This window comes from Rhinopithecus roxellana, chromosome 16 (assembly GCF_007565055.1).
Source record: "Rhinopithecus roxellana isolate Shanxi Qingling chromosome 16, ASM756505v1, whole genome shotgun sequence".
Taxonomy (NCBI): Eukaryota; Metazoa; Chordata; class Mammalia; order Primates; family Cercopithecidae; genus Rhinopithecus; species Rhinopithecus roxellana.
This window is the reverse complement of record NC_044564.1, coordinates 62,582,728-62,602,555: the sequence shown is the minus strand read 5'-3', so window position 1 is coordinate 62,602,555 and position 19,828 is coordinate 62,582,728. Positions and strand designations below refer to the sequence as shown.

The 19,828-nt window shown below is 34.5% G+C and overlaps 1 pseudogene; it reads right to left on the bottom strand.

The window, feature by feature from the left end:
* Positions 1–564: 564 nt before the first annotated feature.
* The window catches only part of LOC104658594, a 34,876-nt pseudogene continuing 15,612 nt past the window's right edge, over positions 565–19,828 (bottom strand).

The following is a 19,828-nucleotide window of genomic DNA, read 5'->3' as shown; positions in this document are numbered from 1 at the left end:
CCCAACATTTTTGGCATCAAGGACCCTTCCATGGAAGACAATTTTTCCATGGAGGGGATGTGGAGGGGGATAGTTTTGGGATTAAACTGTTTCACCCCAGCTCATCGGGCATTATTAGATTCTCATAAGGAGCACACAGCCTAGATCCCTCGCATGCCCAGTTAATAATAGGGTTTGTGCTCCTATGAGAATCTAATGCCCTGGCTGATCTGACAGGAGGGGGAGCTCAGGCAGTAATGCTCCCTCACCAGCCACTCACTTCCTGCTGTGAATCCGGTTCCTGTGATACCAGTCTGTGACCCAGGGTTTGGGGACGACTCCTGTTCTACATGAAAGTGGTATATCCTTCAGCCTGGCGACAGAGCGAGACTCCGTCTCCAAAAAAAAAAAAAAAAAAAAAAAAAGGAAAGTGGCACCTCTTTCTGCAAGAGCTAGGTTAATATACCTCATACAAGTTATATAGAGTCTTGTACTGAGATGAGTATACCAGCACCATGATTGAATTAACATCACTGGTATTTTCACTTTCCTAGTAGATTAGGACGTGGGACAGCCCTATGTCTCTTACTTGTGTTTTAGCCGGAAAATAGGAACCTGAAAATTAAGAAGTTAAAAAGTTTTAAAAGGCTTTAACATTCATGTTGACGTGTTTCAGCTTAATCTGCAAGCTACTCGGCAGGTTTGAGATAATCATAGACTGTAATATGGTAATAACAGTGAAGATGAACCAAGTGTTTGGTGGAAATGAAAAATTCAATTAAAGAAAATAGTATATTTGGTTTAGGTCTGTGAATTCTTGTGATAGCCTTAAAGGAGATCCATGTGATGTTCTTCTACAACTTAAGTCATGTAATTCAGTCCCAGTCCTCGGGAGGAAGAAGGCTCAGGCTGATTAGACTCAAACTGATGATAGAAGCTGATTTCCTCATGAATCAAATCTAAAATGCAAACTATTCTCTCAATTTGAAGTCTTTAAAACATCTCATGTTATTAGGATGAGGAATGTTGAACTGGAGTGTGGGAATTAATTTAGAGCTAATTTTTAATATTCTCTTTTCTTTTCTATTTTATGGTACAGGCAGGATTTATATACAGTAAACATGAACCAAGTGAGTAGAATGCTTGCTGAAGCAATCTCTGGGGAGACTGTAAGATGGCCTAGATTTACAAAACAACGACAACAAATATAACCTAGGTATCATTGTTAAATAATCTCTAATCTCAGTGAAAAATCTTTGTGTTTTGTTTACCCATTTAAAAAAACACAGAAAACACTGCTATGAGAACATAGAGAACAACAAATTTCTTTATTGTGTGTGTTACCAGAAAGGGGTCCTGAGCCAGACCCTAAGAGAGGGTTCTAGGATCTTGTGCAAGAAAGAATTTGCGGGGGGTAGGGGAGTCCACAGAGTAAAGTGAAATCAAGTTTATGAGAGAAATAAAGAAACAAAAGAATGGCTACTTACAGGCAGAACAGCCCTGAGGATTGCTGGTTGGCTGTTTTTATGGTTACTTGTTAGTCATATGCTAAACAAGTGGTGGATTATTCATGAGTTTTCCAGGAAAGGGGGTGGGGAGTTCATGGAACTGAGAGCTTCTTCCCTATTTAGCCCATACAAGGTAATATCCTGACATTGCCAAAAGTATTTGTAAACTGTAATGGCGCTGAGGGGAGTGTCTTTTATCATGATAATGCATTATAGTTAGCATATAACGAACAGTGAGGACAACAAGAGGTTACTTTCTTCACCATCTTGATTTTGGCTGGCTTCTTTACCACATCCTGTTTTATCAGCACGGTCTTTGTGATCTGAATCTTGTGCCAACCTTCTATCTCATACTGTGGCTAAGAATGCCTAACTTCTTGGGAATGCAACCCAGCAGATCTCAACCTTTTTTATCTAGCCCCTATTCAAAATGGAGTTACTGTCATTCAAACGCCTGTGACATTTGCTATAAAAAACTACCTAAACAGATACCTGAAATCTCTAAAATGTTAAGTTTTTTGTTTGTTTGTTTTGTTTTGTTTTTCTGGAATAAACCTCCATAGTTTTGCAGATATTCAAAGGGGTCTCTGACCTGAAAATCACTGAAAACAAGTTCTACAGAGATTATTTTTCAGGTGTGAATGTTTCATGATTGTATCCACATCTGTTATGTGCCTTGGAATAATGTGAAATTGAATTGGGATATGCAAAACAAAACAGCTCTCCAGGTAGTCATTATAACTTGGGTCAAGCTTGGCTTTGACTGTTTGCTTTATTTGTTTTGTTGAAGACACTCTTTAGAGGACAAAAAGGATTTGTCACTTCTTTGTTAAGCTGCAGTTTTCTTGGTGTTCCTTGTGGATAAAATGTTTCTCTTTGGGATTTTCTTTTTTCTTTTTTTGGAGTCAAATGAGCTTTGACATGAAGCATAAGAAACATCAAAATGAACACAGAGAGGGTGCTACTTCCTATGTGTTCTATTTTCACCCTGCATGCCCAAGCTGAACTCTATCTGGCAATGCGTATTATATGACTTTGATGATATCAGAGGTCTCTGGATCTCAGTTTTGCTTTAGAGTTGCTTATTTGTTATTGCTGATCTTATTTCTTCATTCATTTTAAATTATTCATTAAATAGTTTATTTTAAATTATTTAATTTAAAATTAAATTTTAATTTTTTTAATTTAAATTTTATTTAATTAATTTAAATAATAAATTAATTCTTTTAAAAATTAAATATTAAAGTAAATTTCTTCTCCCTCCCTCCCTCTCTTCCTCTTTCTCTCTTCTATTCTTATGACTTCTGACAAGATAATAACCTAAAGGTATATTTGCTTCCTGTTTATTTCAATATTGCCATTGAAATTATCAACATAATTTTTAATTAAATTGAAAAATAATAAAGACAGCACTAGAAACTAGAAAATGGCAACATTCACTTGCCAATCTATCCTCTGAATAACTGAGTATGAAGGAAATATTCCTGGTAAAGTAGGTAAAAGAATAATTTTAATTCAGGTCTGTCAGAGGACGGTTGGAAGTTAGTCACTCATTAATCAGGAAAACATTAGTTTCTACATTCACTGTGAGAACCAAAACTTCACTTCAATCTCTGCTTGGATTTGGTCAAGTTAGGACAGAAGAGGAATACTGTATGGCTGGCTACTAAAAATAGGTTAGTGAATTATTAATACATCCTTACATAAATCCTCGGCTAAAATAAATGAGAAAAGTAGGCTTTGGGTGTAAAGCTAAAGAACGCTTCAATGTTTGTTTCTATCTCCAGTTCCATCCTTGTTTCCATACTCACCCATGACTTCATATGTGATATGAAAAATAATAAAATACGTCTAAATTATTTTAACATTATCTCAGTTTCACAGATTCAGAGAAGGATTTGATAATATCTAGAAGAAGCCACCTCTACGTCCAGTATAGGTCCAGTCCCTCTGTAATGGCAAATAATAGAGACATATTATTAGCCATATAAAAGATACTGTATTTCAAAAAGCAAAAAACAAAATGAAACTAAACAAAAAAAAACCTCTAAGGCAGCGTTTGGCCAACGTTTTTTTTAAAAGATAAGATAACAGTTTAGGTTGTTTTTGCTAGAAAGTTTTTGTTGTAATTATTCAACTCTCTCTTTGCAGCATGGAGAAAACTATAAACAATATGTAAATGAATAAATGTGGCTGTGTTCTATTAAATTTTATTTACAAAAATAGGTAATGAGCCAGATTTGTTTCATAGGCCGTAGTTGGTGACCCATGTTCAATGAATCAGAATAAGTACCCTTTTACCATATTAGTAACAGGAGATCATTTTAGAAAATTTCTTATTCACTACCATGATTCAAGAGGAAATTGATTATATCAAAATAGAGCAGACAAGAATGAAGAGGACATGAAGATGAAAACATAAATGCCAAATTTAAAATTACAGTGCAGTTGGTGAACATCTTTTTGTATACTACAGAGTATGAAATAGATGTAATTTTTAAAAGGAAAATAAAAACAATCTTAATAAAGTCTCTCAAAACTAGAAAAAAAAGCCTAACAATACAAAAAAAAAAAAAAAAAAAAAAAAAAAAAAAAAAAAAAAAAGAAAGAAAGAAGGAAAAGTAAAGACACCTGAAGGAAAAAAATCAAAGGTTTAATTCGGAAGTAAGATATAAATACTAAATTGATAAAACACTCTACATGGCTTTTAGAAACTATTATAATTCTTTGATATCCTTTTAAAGTACTTCTCTTTGGTTATTGTTGGGTGATACACTAGTACTATCTGAAAAATGTCCCAGAATACATTATTTTAATCATTTTCTTCTGGTGTTCTTGACCAGCTACCATGAAGCTGCATCTATTGATAACGACCCAGGAAACTGTCTTGTCTGCTGGAGACAACCATCTCTGCTCAGATCCCCTAATCACACATTATCTCAACCTTGGGTAGAGGATTTTCATCTCCCTATGTCAGGCAGATCAGTCCTGTTTATGATCATAACTGGTTAGTAAAGACTTCAAAGTTCTCCTTTAATGTGCGAGCATTTTGCAAGTGCTGTCCTATATGCATAAATATGGTATAGCTACTCTGTCTATCAGATTTACTTTAACCTTTTCTTGGCCTCGGAGCTTCAGAGCCAAAATCCTCCCAGACCTTAGAGAAAAGTTTAAAATAATTCTGAATCTAGCTCCAATATACCATATTATTTATTTCTTCTGAGATTTAACAATTTCCCTTCAGGGCTGGCAGATGAAACATACCTTGTCTTCAATGATATTTTTATGCCCACTCACTTAGGTGTGGCTTGCCTAATGTACTGGGAAAACTATTATAAAATCATCTAACTTTTATAGGCTTCTTGAAATTCAAAGGCGTACTGTTTAATTTATATTCACCCTGCAATATGTAAGAAATAATGAGTCAACCATTACCTAAGCTCATAGAAAAATTCCCACCTGTTTTTCATTTTATCACAAGTGAAGGCATTATTTTCACACTTTAATTCTCACACTTCATCTCTCTCCTTTTCTTTTCTAGAGGCTTTTAAGGGCCTTGAACTTTCTAGCTAGTAAGTTGTTCTTAGGCAATGGTCACCAGGGGTACCAATACTCCAGAAGAGCTCAGTATTTTGTGCTTTTTGTCCCTTCTAGTCTGTTTTTTGTCTGACTAAATTGAATGTGCTTAATTCCATACTCACTACTATGGTTTGAAAGTGTCCACTTCAAAAATCAGGTGTAATTGACCAGTCTGATCTTTGACAAAGTTGACAATAGCAAACAATGGGGAAGAACTCTCTATTCAATAAATGGTTCTGGGATAACTGGCTAGCCATATGCAGAGAATTGAAACTGGATCCTTTTTTTATACCATATTCAAAAATCAACTCAAAATGGATTAAAGACTTAAACGTAGGACCTATCACTATAGAAACTCTGGAAGAATACCTTGGAAATACCATTCTGGACATAGGCCTTGGCAAATATTTCATGATAAAATCTCCAAAACCAATTGCAATGGAAACAGAAATAGACAAGTGGGACCTAACTAAAGAACTTTTAAACAGCAAAAGAAAATTTCAACAGATTAAACAGACAACCTATGTAATGGAAGAAAATATTTGCAACTATGAATCTGACAAAGGTTTAATATCCAGAATCTATAAGGGATTTAAACAAATCAACAAGCAAAACAAAATACAAACAACAACAACAAAAACCAACAAAACAAAATGCAAACCATTAAAAAATGGTCAAAAGACATCAACAGATACTTCTCAAAAGAAGACGTACTTGCAGCAGTCAAGTATATGAAAAAATGCTCAACATAACATCACTAGAATAATGCAAATCAAAACTGGTATGAGATATCATCTCATACCAGTCATAATGGCTATTACTGAAAAGTAAAAAAATAACAGATGTTGGTGACATTGCAGAGAAAAAGGAATGCTTATACACTGCCTGTGGGAATGTAAATTAGTTCAGCCACCATGGAAAGCAGTTTGGAGATTTCTCTAAGAACTTAAAATAGAACTACCATTCAACCCAACAATCCCATTACTGGTTATATAACCAAAGGAATAGAAATTTTTCTACCAAAAAGACACATGTACCTGTATGTTCATCAAAGTACAATAGCAAAGACATGGAATTAATCCAAATGCCAGTCAATGGTGGACTGAATAAATAAAATGTGGTACATATATATCATGGCATACTATGCAGCCGTAAAACAACAACAACAAAAAAACTGTAATCATGCCGTTTGCAACAACATAGATGCAGCTGGAGGCCATTACCCTAAGTGAATTAATGCAGGAACAGAAAACCAAATCGTGCATGCTCTTGCTTACAAGTGAGAGCTAAACATTAAGTACACACGGACAAAAAGAGACAATAGACACGGGGGCCTACTTGAGGGGAGAGGTTAGGAGGAAGGTGAAGGTTGAAAAACTACCTGTCAGGTGCTATGCTCACTATCTGTGTGATGAAATCATTTGTACATCAAATCCCAGCAACATGCAATTTACTCAAACGGTAAACCTGCATATGTACCCCATGAACATAAAATAAAACTGGAGAAAAGAAAAAATAAATAAAATGATTTCTGGTGAGGAAAAATAAATTAAGTGTAGTCAACATGATTGTGTTAAGAGGTGAGGCCTTTAAATGGTGATTAGACTGTGAAGGCTCCTCTTTGTCAATGATGTTAAGGCCCTTATAAGAGGCTTCCCACAGCATTTGGCTAGCTTGCCTTTCTGCCATGTGAGGATACAAGAAGAAGGCTCTCATTAGACACCCAAAGTTGGGGCATCTTGGTCTTGGACTTCTCAGCCGTGGAGCTGTGAGAAACAGATTTCTGTTCTTTATAAAATTATTCAGTCTTAGATATTCGGTTTTAGCAGCATAAATAGACTAAATAACTCACTTTGAAGATTGTGCTTTGATCCATATGTTCCTCTCCCATTGCAGGTTCCCCTCTCATGCCTTTCTTCTCTTTCTTCAGCTTCATGTAGTCTAATGTATATGAATGAAAAATCTAGATCTGGAAACATGCATCAGAATGCCCCACCACCACCAAAAATTAAAATTAAAAAGACGTAGTTATTTCTTGTTAAACAAGAGCTTGATGTGATCTCCAAGCCCAGGTCTCCAAACAAGGATGTGATTTTGCATAGATTTTGGGAAAGCTTCATGTTCACAGATTATTGAGTGTTTAGGGGTTGCCTGATTTTCAGGCATAGGCATGTGGTCACTAGACAGAGGCTACTGATGATTGAATAACTTTCAGAAGCATGGAAAAGTCACTAATTGGCTGATTTTGAAATGCTTCGAGAGCTAATGTGAAGCTGTCGCGGATTAATTGGGAAAGTTTAAAGTCAATTTCAGTGTTTACTGGATGATGGCTAGGTTGTTATGGAAAAAAAATCAGTCTTTCCTTAAATTTTGAGAATAGGAAATTTTTATTCCATTGTTGGCAAAAATTAATTTTTATGATATTTTTCATGTTAATTATCAGTTTCTGAACTCTAGATCGATAAAAGCACATCACTAAGAGAGTAAACAATCCTTTTTCCTTCAATTTTATCTTGGCCTTTATAGCTACTAAAAAGCAAAACACAATTTATACAAAACTTGGAGAAAAAATTATTTGACCCGAGAATTCTTTAATGAAGCAACCATGCCAGTGTAAATGTAAAAGATGTATCTTCTCAAATATGTAACTATCTTTTGTTGAATTTACTGTGATTGTAGCTTCAATAAAAATGAATCACAATAAGGAAACAAATAAAACAAATATGTGGAAAGTTATTAAAAAAGATAATTATGATGGCTAAATTACTTCAAATTAAATTAATTCAAACACAGAATTAGCTTTAAACTACTATGGGTACACTGGTTAGGAAAAAAATGATTGTTAATTTATTTAAATTAAAACACTATGGTGTAAACATAAGAAATAAAATTATTAAATTAAAAAACTCAAGAGTATATCAATAAAAATTACAAAAATAAATGTAATTATTGGTGTTTAGAAATGGTGAAAGTTTCAGCAGGGAAAAAGGTTGGATAAGCATGCTAATGCATTTATATTTAAGAGAAGTAAATCTTAAATGCCATTACTACTTTAGATCAATACATTAAAAAATAAAAATTCAGGTCAGGCGTGGTGGCTCATGCCTTGTAATCCCAGCACTTTGGGAGGCCGAGGTGGGTGGATCAGGAGGTCAGGAGATCGAGACCATCCTGGCCAACATGGTGAAACCCTGATTCTACCGAAAATACAAAAATTAGCCAGGCATGGTGGCACCTGCCTGTAATCCCAGCTACTCAGGAGGCTGAGGCAGGAGAATCACTTGAACCTGGGAGGCGGAGATGGCAGTGACCCGAGATCGCGCCACTGCACTCCAGCCTAGTGACAGAGCTAGACTCTGTCTCAAAAAAATAAATAAATAAAAATAAATTTAAAAAAATTAAAATAAGAATTCAAGCACATTAACACTATAAACACATTTTAAAATGGATTCTATAGATCCAGTCAACTCATATGTAGATGAGAAAACACATGAAAATCATAGTCAAAAATACATACAACAGTAGGACAGCAAAAATAATTAAAAATAAGACAAAGAACAAAATAAAATTGTGAATGTTTTAGTAGAAGCATAAATGTAAAAGAATTTAACCTACTAAGAGATGACCATATCCATTCTTGGTCAAAAATGAAACCTAAATTAAGTTCTGTCTACAAGAGACACATATAATTACACAGTTTAAAAATTGTGATAAAATAAATTTTTAAAAATTATGCAAATCCAACAAAAAGAAACTAGAATATCGCAATGTTTAAATTGATTAAAGTTGTATTTTTAAAAAAAGCACAATTTGGGCAAGAATTAATATGTCACACAATTTTTACAATTAAGAAAAAAATTTAACTGAAAATTGTTTGTGTCTAATACATACAATTGAATATATAATTTTGAAGTATCAGTAAATACACAAAATTAACAAATTAAGAAACTTACAACATAATGAAATATTAAATAGCCTAATACTAAGAAATATTCTCACAAAATATGTGAACAATGGAATTCAAAGCAAAGCAATGAGATCACTAAATGCTGGTAAGATAGGAGAAATTAAGAGAATTAGATCATTCATACTTTACTGGTAAGACTATAAATTGATACCACCACTCTGAAAATTTCTGAATAAAGTGTATATAAAACTCTCATATAATTCAGCAATTGGACTTCAGAGCATTTATCCCAAAGCAATGCTGACATCTTCACACAAAACTGAGTATGCAAATGTTTATAGAAGCTTTATTTGTAATAGGCAAAAACTGGAAACAACCCACGTGTCCTTCAACTGCAAATGGTTAAACAAACTGCGGTCCAGTCATACCATGGAATATAATTGAAAGTATAAAGTAAAAGCAATGACTACTGATATAGACAACAACCTGAAATAAGTGCCAAAGAACTTTGCTGAGAAGAAAAGGCCAGTGTCAAAGCTGTTCTCAAAAGGTTACATACTATGTGGTTTCATTTACAAAACATGCTTAAAATGACAAAATAATAGAAGTGAATAACAGATTAGTGTCTGTCAGGGCTTAAGGAGCAAGCGGGGATGAGTGGCTATAAAAGAACAACATGATAAAAAAAATTCTGTGTCTTGACTGTATCAATGTCAACACCTAATTTTGATATCATACTAGTTTTGCAAGATACTACCATTACAAAACTGGGTAAAGGAAACACAGTCTCTCTGTATCATTTCTTATAACTTCATATAAATCTGCAATAAAGTAAAAATAAAATATCTAACTCAGAAAAATAAAGGCAAATAAAGACATCCCTGCTTTGTTGGAAAAAAAAGGGAGAGTTTGTTTCTAGCAAAACTGCTTTACAAGACATACCGTAGGAACTTTTTTTCAGGAAAAAAACAAGTGATACCAGAAAGTAATTTGAATCCACATGAAAAAAATAAAAACAGTGGTAAAGGTAATTAGTAAGTCATTTACAAAGACATTATAATTGCATGTTTATTTTCCTTTCTTCTCAACTGATTAAAAAGCAATTGTTAAAACAATGTGTATGTAATTATATAACAGCACAAAGAAGGTGGATGGGAACAAAGCTTCATTCGAGTAAGGAAATGACACAAAATGGTTAACTGAAATACATAGGAATATACGAAGAGAATCAGAGAGGGTAAAAAAAGTTAGTATAACCATATCTGCAATATATACCTGCTATTTTTCTCTCAGCTTCTTTGAAAGACGTAAAATTACAAAATATAATAATTTAGCATTATATCATTGGGTTTGTAACAGATCGAATATATGTAACAAATACAGCACAAAAAGGGAAAGAAATCAATCTGTATAGAAGTAACATTTCTATGCTCATTGGAATTAATATAGTATAAATTTGAAATGTGTCCTGATAAGATAAACATTTTATGTTCTAGGGTAATTGACAGACTGGATTAAAAACACAAGGTACAACTATATTTTCTGTACTGGAGACACACTTTAGGTTTGAAGACAAATATTTTGAGAACAAAAGGATGGAAAAAATACTCATGCAAATGCAACCATTTCAAAGTTGGAGAAGCTATACTAAAATAACACAAAATGGAGAGTAAAACAACAACAAAGTGTTACTGAAAGTAAAGAAGGAGATTTTAGGATAATAGAAAGGTCAATCTACTAGAAATGTGTAACAACTGTAAAAATACATGAACCTAAAAAGACGACTCCCAAAATACATGATGCAAAACTGCCAGAATGAAGGGAAAAATAGACAATTCAACAATCATATTTGTAGCCTTTAATACCCCACTTTCAATAGTGCATAAAACAACTAAAAAGAAGATCAACAAGATATAGGAGACTTAGCAACATTAACAGATATCTATATAGCTAACTGCACTCAAAAGCAAGACAGTGCACATTTTTCTCAAGAGCACTTGGAGCATTTTCTGGAAGAGACCTTATGCTAGTTCACAAAATAAGACTCAACATATTTTAAATGATTGAAATCAGACAAAAATCTGTTCTCCAAACACAGTGGAATTAAATCAGAAATCAATAACAGAAGGAACAGTGAGAAATTCAACACACATCTAAATAACCAATGGATCAAAAAAAGAAGAAAAGGAAATTAGAAAATACTATGAGATGAATAAAAGTGAACATGGAACATACAAAACCCATAAGATACAAATAGAACAGAACTTAGAGGGACATTTATAGAATTAAACACTAAACACTTACATTACAAAAGAATAAAGATCTCAAATCAGCAACCTTACCTTTTACCTTAAACTTGAGAAAGAAGGTGAAACTAAAACCAGAGCAAGAAGAAAGAAAGAGCTTTAAAAATAGGGTAGACCAAGTGAAATGGAGATCAGAAAAACAATGGAGAGAGAGAGACAAAGAGAGAGAGAGAAAAAAAGAAATGGAGAAAATAAACAAAACCACAAATTAGTTCTCTGAAATGATAAAATTGATAATGCTTTAGTCATGCTAATATAAAGGAGAAAAGACTCAAATCACTAAAGTTAGGCATGAAAGAGAGGACATCGCTACTATTTTTGTAGAAATAAAAAGGATTTTAAGGGAGTAATATGAACAATTATACTTCAACAAATTAGGTAGCTTAGATAAAATGAACAAATTCCTAGACTAACACAAACTACCAAAACTGAGTCAAGAAAATGCCACAAATCTGACTAGACCTAAGAGGAGTAAGGAGATTGAATTAATAAGAAACTTTCCATGGAGAAAAGTCAGGTTCCTATGGCATCACTGGTGAATTCCACCAAACATTTAGAAAAGAATGAATACCAATCAGTTACACCATTTTGGAAGAAATAGAAGAGGAAAAAATACTTACCAACTCATCTAATGAGGATAGGGTTACCATCATACCATCACTAGACAAATACATCATAAGAAAGAAAAACTATGTATCTTGTGACTCTAGACACAAATGTCTTCAAGAAAATACTAGAAACCATATATAGCATCATATAAAAAGGATCATTATATATATACCATGACTAAGTAGATTTTATCCCAAGAATGAAAAGGTCATCGTACATTTGAAATCAAATGATGTAGGTCACCATATCAGTAGAACAAATGAGGAAAAACACATAATCATATCAGTAAATACAGAAAAAGTATTTGAAAATAATCCAAAACCCTCTCATTATAAAAACACTCAGTCACTAGGAATACAACGGAACTTGGTCAACCGAATAAAGTGCTTCTACAAAAAATCCAAGCTAACATCATACTTAATGGTAAAAGACTAAATTCCCCTTAAGTTCATAAACAGTACAATGATGTCCACTCTCACATTTTGTTCAGCATTGTATTAGAAGTTCTAGCCAGGACAATTAGGCAAGAAAAAGAAGTAAAAGTCATCCATATTGGAAAGGAAGAAATAAAACTATTTCTATGTGCTGATGAAATGATTTTATATCTAGAAAATCTTAAGAAATCAAAAAAAAAAAAAAACTCTCAGAACTCTAAATAAACAAGTTCAGCGAGCTTTTAGGGTATGAGATCAGTATATGAATATCATTTGCATTTCTATACACTAGCAATAAACAATCCAAAAAAGAAAATAGAAAATCATTTTTATTTAAAATAATATGAAGAAATAGAATACTTAGAAGTAAATTAAGCAAAGGAGTCCAATATCTGTATATTGAAAACAACAAAACATTGTTGAAAGGTATTACAGAAGACCTAAACACATGGAAAGATGTTCCAGTGTCATTTTTGAGAAACTTAATATTGTTTAAGTGGCAATTATTCTCAAATTAATCTATGTATTCAAGAAAATATCTACCAAATTCCATCTTTTTTTTCAGGAATTGACAAAGTGATATTGAAATTCATATTAATATTTAAAAAACAAGGGTAGCCAAAACAGCCTTTAAAACGAAAAGCAAAGTTGGATAACCCATAATTTCTGACTTCAAAACTGAATACAAAGCTACAGTAATCAAGACAGTTTGGTAGTGGCATATAGACAAACACACATATATATTGAAAGAAATTGAGAGTCTAGATATAAACCATGACATTTAAAGTCAATTGATTTTTGGAGCATGCCAGAGAAGTTCAATTTTGTAAGATAAACTTTGACAAATTGTGCTGGAACAATTGGTTCTCCACCTACAAAAGAATAAAGCTGGACTCCATCCTTATTTACATCAGAATTAACTGAAAATGTATCATAGACCTATATGTAAGAGCTAAAATTATAAAACTCATAAAAATATGTAGCAGTAAATATTCATAACTTTAGATATTTCGCGAAAAGCACAAATTACACAAATGAAAGATAAATTTGACTTTATCACAGTTGTATTGATTCGGGATCTACAGAGAAACAGAACCTGTGTGCGTGTTAGTGTGTACATGTGTATATGTGAATGGGTGTGTATGTTTAAAGAGATTTATTATGAGGTATTGGCTCATAAAATTATGGAGTCCAAGAAGTCCCACAATATGCCCTCTGCAAGCTGGCAACCCAGGGAAGCTGATGATACAGTGCAGAGGGCTGAGAGCTGAAGAGCTGCTGGTATAAATCTCCATTTGAGTCTGAAGTCTGAAGTCTTGAGAATCAGGAGAACTGAGGGCATGGGAAGAACAGTGTCCCAGCTCATGTAGTCAGGCAGAGATGGAACATTCAACGTCCTTTTACTGCATTCGGACTCTCAAATGATTGAATGATGCTTACTCACATCGGAGAAGGCCATTTGCTTTATTCAGTCTGCCAATTCAAACTCTAGTGTATTTTGGAAATGCCATTACAGACAAATCCAGAAATAATCCCTAACCAGATATCTGGGCATCCTCTGGCCCAGTACAGTTGATACATAAAATTAACCATCAACATAATTTAAAAATTTTGTGCTTCAAAGAACACAATTGAGAAAGTGAAAACACAACCTAGTGAATAGTAGAAAATTTTTGCAAAATGTATATGTGAAAAGGAACTTGTAGCCAGAATAAACAACTTTTACAATTCAATAATAATACAAATAACCCAACTGAAAAATTGGCAAAAGATTGAAGTATACATTTCCCCAAAGAGGTTATCTAAACTGCAAATAAACACATCATGAGATAACTTCACATCATTAGAGAATAGGAAAATGTATATTAATACCAAAGGGAAATACTACTTCACACCCAGTGGGATAGATATAATTTAAAAATACATGTAAAAACAAATATTGACAAAGATATGGAGAAACAGGAACACTCATTCATTGCTGGTAGAAATGTGAAATGATGTGGCCACTTTTCAAAAACAGTTTGGTAGTTCCTTAAAATGGCAAACATAGAGTTACCGTATACTTCTACTGCTACCATGTATCCAAGAGTATTGAAAACATGCTTCCATGCAAAATTTCCTTGATAAATATTTACAGCAGAATTTTGATAATAATAAAATGTTAGAAACAATACAAATGTCTGTCAACTAATGAATAGATTCAAAACCATGATATATTCATGCAATACAATATATTCAGCAGTAGAAGGGAATAAAGTAGTAATATGTGTTATAGCATGAATAAAAAATAAAAACATTGCATGTGAAAGAAACAAGTCAGTTTTCTATTGCTTTAACAGAACCTGAGACTGGGTAATTTACAAGTAAAAGAAATTTAGGCTTTACAAATCTGGAGGCTGAGAAGTCCAAAGTTGAGGGTTTGCATCTGGTGAGGGCCTTCTTACTATGTTGTAACATGGCAGAGGGTATTTATTGTAGGCCAAAGCAGATCAAGTATGTCTGAAATGTCTTTCTTTTTTTTTCTTATAAGGCCACATTCCTATTGGATTAGGACCCCATCCATATGACTTCATTTAACCTTAATTAGCTCTTAAAAACATCTCTAGATATATAATCTCATTGGGGTTTATATTTCCAGCACATTAACTTTTGAGGGACATATTCAAACCATAGTACTATATATTATGTACTTGATTTATATGAAACATCTAGAATAAGCAAATCTATAAAAACAGAAAATAGAATGATGGTAATCTATGGATGGGTAGTAATGGTGAGAAAGATTTGGGGCAAAATTGGGAATGACTGCTAATATGTACAGACTTTCTGGAGTGACGCAAATGTTCTAAAATTGATTTTGGTGATATTTTTGTGAATTTACAAAAAATAACATTTTAAATTTGAAATAAGCATGTTTTATGGTATGTAATTTATATCTCAATAAAACTGTTAAAAAAAATGAGATACTTTACACCTATTAGAATGCCTAAAATTTTAGAAGTCTGATAAGACAAATTGTTGACAAAAACATGAAACAGTTAAAGCTCTTACATATTTTCTTGGGACTTTAAAATGCTACAACCACTTTGTTGATTCTTTTGTAGTTTCTTATAGAGTTATAAACTCACCACAGAAAATTGTGACTCCAATTTCTATGAATTCACTCATTAGAAGGAAAAATATGTTGATCCAAACAACTGTACATTAATGTTTATATCAACTTTATTCATTACACAAAGAAATTAGAAAAAAAGATTACTTCGCCAATCAGGAAGTGAATGGATAAATAAATGTATTGTTCACAAATTATTGTCGCATAATGAAGAACCACAAACTTAGCAATGGAAATATCATAAATTTATCATTTTAAGGTTCTGAGGTTAGAAGTCCAAAATAGGTCTCATGGGACTAAAAGCAAAGTGTCAGCAGGTTTTTCTTTTTGGAGGTGAGAGTATGTTTCCTCACCTCTTCCAGCTTAGAGGCTGCTCAGGTTCCTTAGCTCGTGAATGCTTTCCTCTACCCTCAAAGCAAGCAATGTTGTATCTCTGACTAGTCTTATGTGGTCACATGCCCCTTTGACCAAACATCTATGTATGTCAGTAATGGTTCTACAAAAAAAGTTACACACACACACACTTACTCATGTGCACACATACATACACACTGACAGAAATATTTATTTTAAGATATTGGCTTATAAGATTATAGAGGTTGGCAATTCTGAAATATGCAGGGCTGGCCAGCAGGCTGAAAACTCAGGCATAATTTCTTGAGGCAGAATTCCTTTTTCTTCAAGAAACCTCAGTCTTTGCTCTTAAAACCTTCAACTGATTGCATAAAGTCCACCCACATTATGGAGTATAATCTATTTTACTTTAAGAGAATGGATTGAAAATGTTAGCAACATATCTAAAACGTTTTTACAGTAACATCTATACTATTGTTTAACTAAAAAAAAAAAAAAAATACCAGACATCATAACCTAGACAAACTAATACATTAAATTAACTATCACATCAAGAAATCATACTGAGTCCACTTGGTTAATTCAGAAAAATCTCCCCATCTCAAAGCCGTTGATTTAATCCCAGCTGCAAAGTGCCTATAGCCATGTATGGTAACATTTCAGAGGTTCTAGGAGTTAAGACATGAACATGTTTGGGGTGATATTATTCTGCCTGCCACATTCATATAAGGCTACAGCACTCAGCGATAAAGTAGAAAACTTCAAATATGTTCATCAAAATAGAATCTCAAAAACATTCTGCTAAATAAAAACAGACAGATGCAAAACTGTACATGCTGGCAATTTTATGAATCCATTTATCTAAAAATGGAAAATAGACAAATCTAATATATAGTTATAGAAAGTGGGTGAGTGGGTTGTCTGGGGCCCTAGATGAGAGCTGGGACTGACTAGGAATGGATAAAAGAAAAGCCTTTACGCTGTTCAAAATATTCTGTGTATTGATTGTGGTGATTATAGCACAGATACATGCATTTTTCAAAATTAGTGTAACTTCCTACTTTAAATACCTGTATCTTATTTATGTATATGTTATCCCAAAATTGATTCTAAAATGAAAACAAATGCAATGACAAAACATAAACGTAAATGTAACCTCTTTATTACACAGTAGCTATCAACCTTTGGGCCTTATATATTTGGGCATATATATGCCAAAATATCAACAGTGGTTTTTCCTGGTAAGTGGATGTATAATGTTCATTTTGGTTTGGTTGGCTTCTGTAATGTTTGGGTTGTTTTCAATGAATATGTCCTTTAAAATAATATGGAAGATATTTCCAGTAACAAAGTAAAATGAACCTACTTTTTAATCCAGAAAGTCAAATTCTAAGAAAATATTTTCCTATGGTTGGAATCAGAGACGCATGCAAATTTTATAAGAAAGTACACTCATCCCATCATGTTTCAGAAAGTGAGAAATTAGTTTTAGCCTAACCATCCAAAAGTTGGAGTAGAAATGAGATGGTAATATAGTTTTGATATTTGTCTCTGCTCAAATGTCATGTTGAAATGTAATCCCCAATCTTGGAGGTGGGGCCGGGTGGGAGGGGTTTGGATCCTGGGGGCAGAGCCCTCATTAATGGCTTGGGCCTTACCCTTGGTCGTAAGTAAGCTCTTGCTCTGAGTTCACACGAGATCTGGCTCTCTAAAAGTGTGTGGCACTTCCTCATCGCCCCCAGTTCTCTTACTCCTATTTTAGTCATGTGAAGTACTTGTTCCACGTTCACCTTCTGCCATGTGTTAATGCTTCCTGAGGTTTCCCCAGAAGCAGATGCTGGCACTTTGCATCCTGTGAACCCTGCAGGACGATGAGCCCATTAAACCTCTTTCCTTTGTAAATTACCCTATCTCAGGTATTTATCTATAGCAATGCAAGAATAGCCTAATGCAGAAAATTGGTACTGAGGGGTGGGGTATTGCTATAAAGATACCTGACTATGTGGAAACGACTTGGAAACTGGGTAACACACTGAGGTTGAAAGCCCTTGGAGGGCTCAGAAGAACACAGGAAGATAAGGGAAAGTTCAGAACTTCTTAGAGACTGGTCAAATGATTGTGACCAAAATGCTGGTAGTGATATGGATAATGGAGTCAAGGATGACATGGACTCAGATGAAAATGAGGAACTTATTGAGGACTGGATCAGAGGTCACGTGTTATGCCTTAGCAAAGAACTTGTTCGCGCCCTAGATATCTGTGGAACTTTGAACCTCATAGTAATGATTTCAGGTATCTGCTAGAACAAATTTCTAAGCATCAAAGCATTCACGATGTGGCCTAGCTACTTCTAACAACCTGTACTCATATGTGGGAACAAGGGAATGACTTAAAGTTGAAACTTCTATTTAAAAGGTAAGCAGAGAATAAAAGTTGGAAAAATGTGCAGCCTGGCCATGTGGCAGAGAAAGCAAAAGCCTTTTCAGGAGAGCAATTCAAGCAGGCTGTGGAACAACCATTGCGTATATTTCAGAGGATGTATGGAAAACCTGGGTACCCAGGCAGAAGCCTGCTGCATGGGCAGGGCCCCCACAGAGAACTTCTACTGGGGCAATGCCAAGGGAGACTATGGGAGATTGGAACCCCACTCAGAGTCCCCACTCAGGTACCACCTAATGGAACTGTGAGAAGGGGGAAATTGCCCTCCAGACCTGAGAATGGTAGATTCACTGGTAGCTTGGACCCTGTGCCTGGAAAAGCCACAGACACTCAATAACTTATGAGAGCAGCCACAGAGGCTGAACCTTGCAAAGCTGCCCAAGGCTTTGGGAGTCCAACCCTTGTAACAGTGTGCCCTGGATGTGAGACATGGAGTCAGCGGAGGCTATTTCAGAGCTTTAACATTTAATGACTGCCTCTGCCTCCTTTCTTTTGGCTGATTTGGTGAGGCATAGGCTCAACCAATGCCTATACCCTCATTGTATCTTGTAATTTGTTTTCAATTTTACAGGCTCATAGGTTTAAGGGACTTGCCTTGTTTCAAATGAGACTTTGGACTTTTCAGTTAATGTTGAAAGGAGTTAAAATTTTGGGGGACAATTGGGAAGTTATAATTGTATTTTGCAATGTGAGAAGGATGGGAGATTTGGGTGGGAGCAGGGGCAGAGGGCAAAATGATGTTGTTTGGATATTTGTCTCTACCCAAATCTCATGTTGAAATGTAATCCCCAATTTTGGAGGTAGGGCCTGGTGGTAAGTATTTGGATCATGGAGGCAGATCATGGGGGCCATCACTTTGGTGATAAGTGAGCACTTAGCTCTGAGTTCATGTGACATCCGATCATTTAAAGTGTGTGGCACCTCCTCCCCACTCTTGCTCCTGTTTTGCCATGTGGGATGCCTGCTCCTGCTCTGCCTTCCACCATGAGAAACAGCTTCCTGAAGCATCTCAAGAAGCAGATGCTGGCACTATGCTTGCTGTATAGCTGGCAGAATTGTGAGCCAATTAAACATCTTTAAAAAAAAAAAAAAATTACCCAGTCTTAGGCATTTATTTATAGCAATGCAAGAGTGGCCTAATACAGATGATGTGCATGGAGCCATACCATGGAGTGCTATCAACCATTGAAATGTCTGTATACCAGAAATACTTTCTGACATAGGAAAGAGAGTGTCAGTTAAATGTACACAATACAAACATCTAAAAATTATAACTGCATACATATAGTGATCCTATTTTTATGTATTTTTAAAACAAGTAACTGATTACAAAATTGCTAGTTGTATTTTTGCATTTACTCATGACATTTTATTATTTGTATTTTTTTTTTTTTTTTTTTTGAGATGGAGTCTCGCTCTGTCGCCCAGGCTGGAGTGCAGTGGCCGGGTCTCAGCTCACTGCAAGCTCCGCCTCCTGGGTTTATGCCATTCTCCTGCCTCAGCCTCCTGAGTAGCTGGGACTACAGGAGTCCGCCACCTCGCCCGGTTAGTTTTTTTTATTTTTTTATTTTTCAGTAGAGACGGGTTTTCACCGTGTTCGT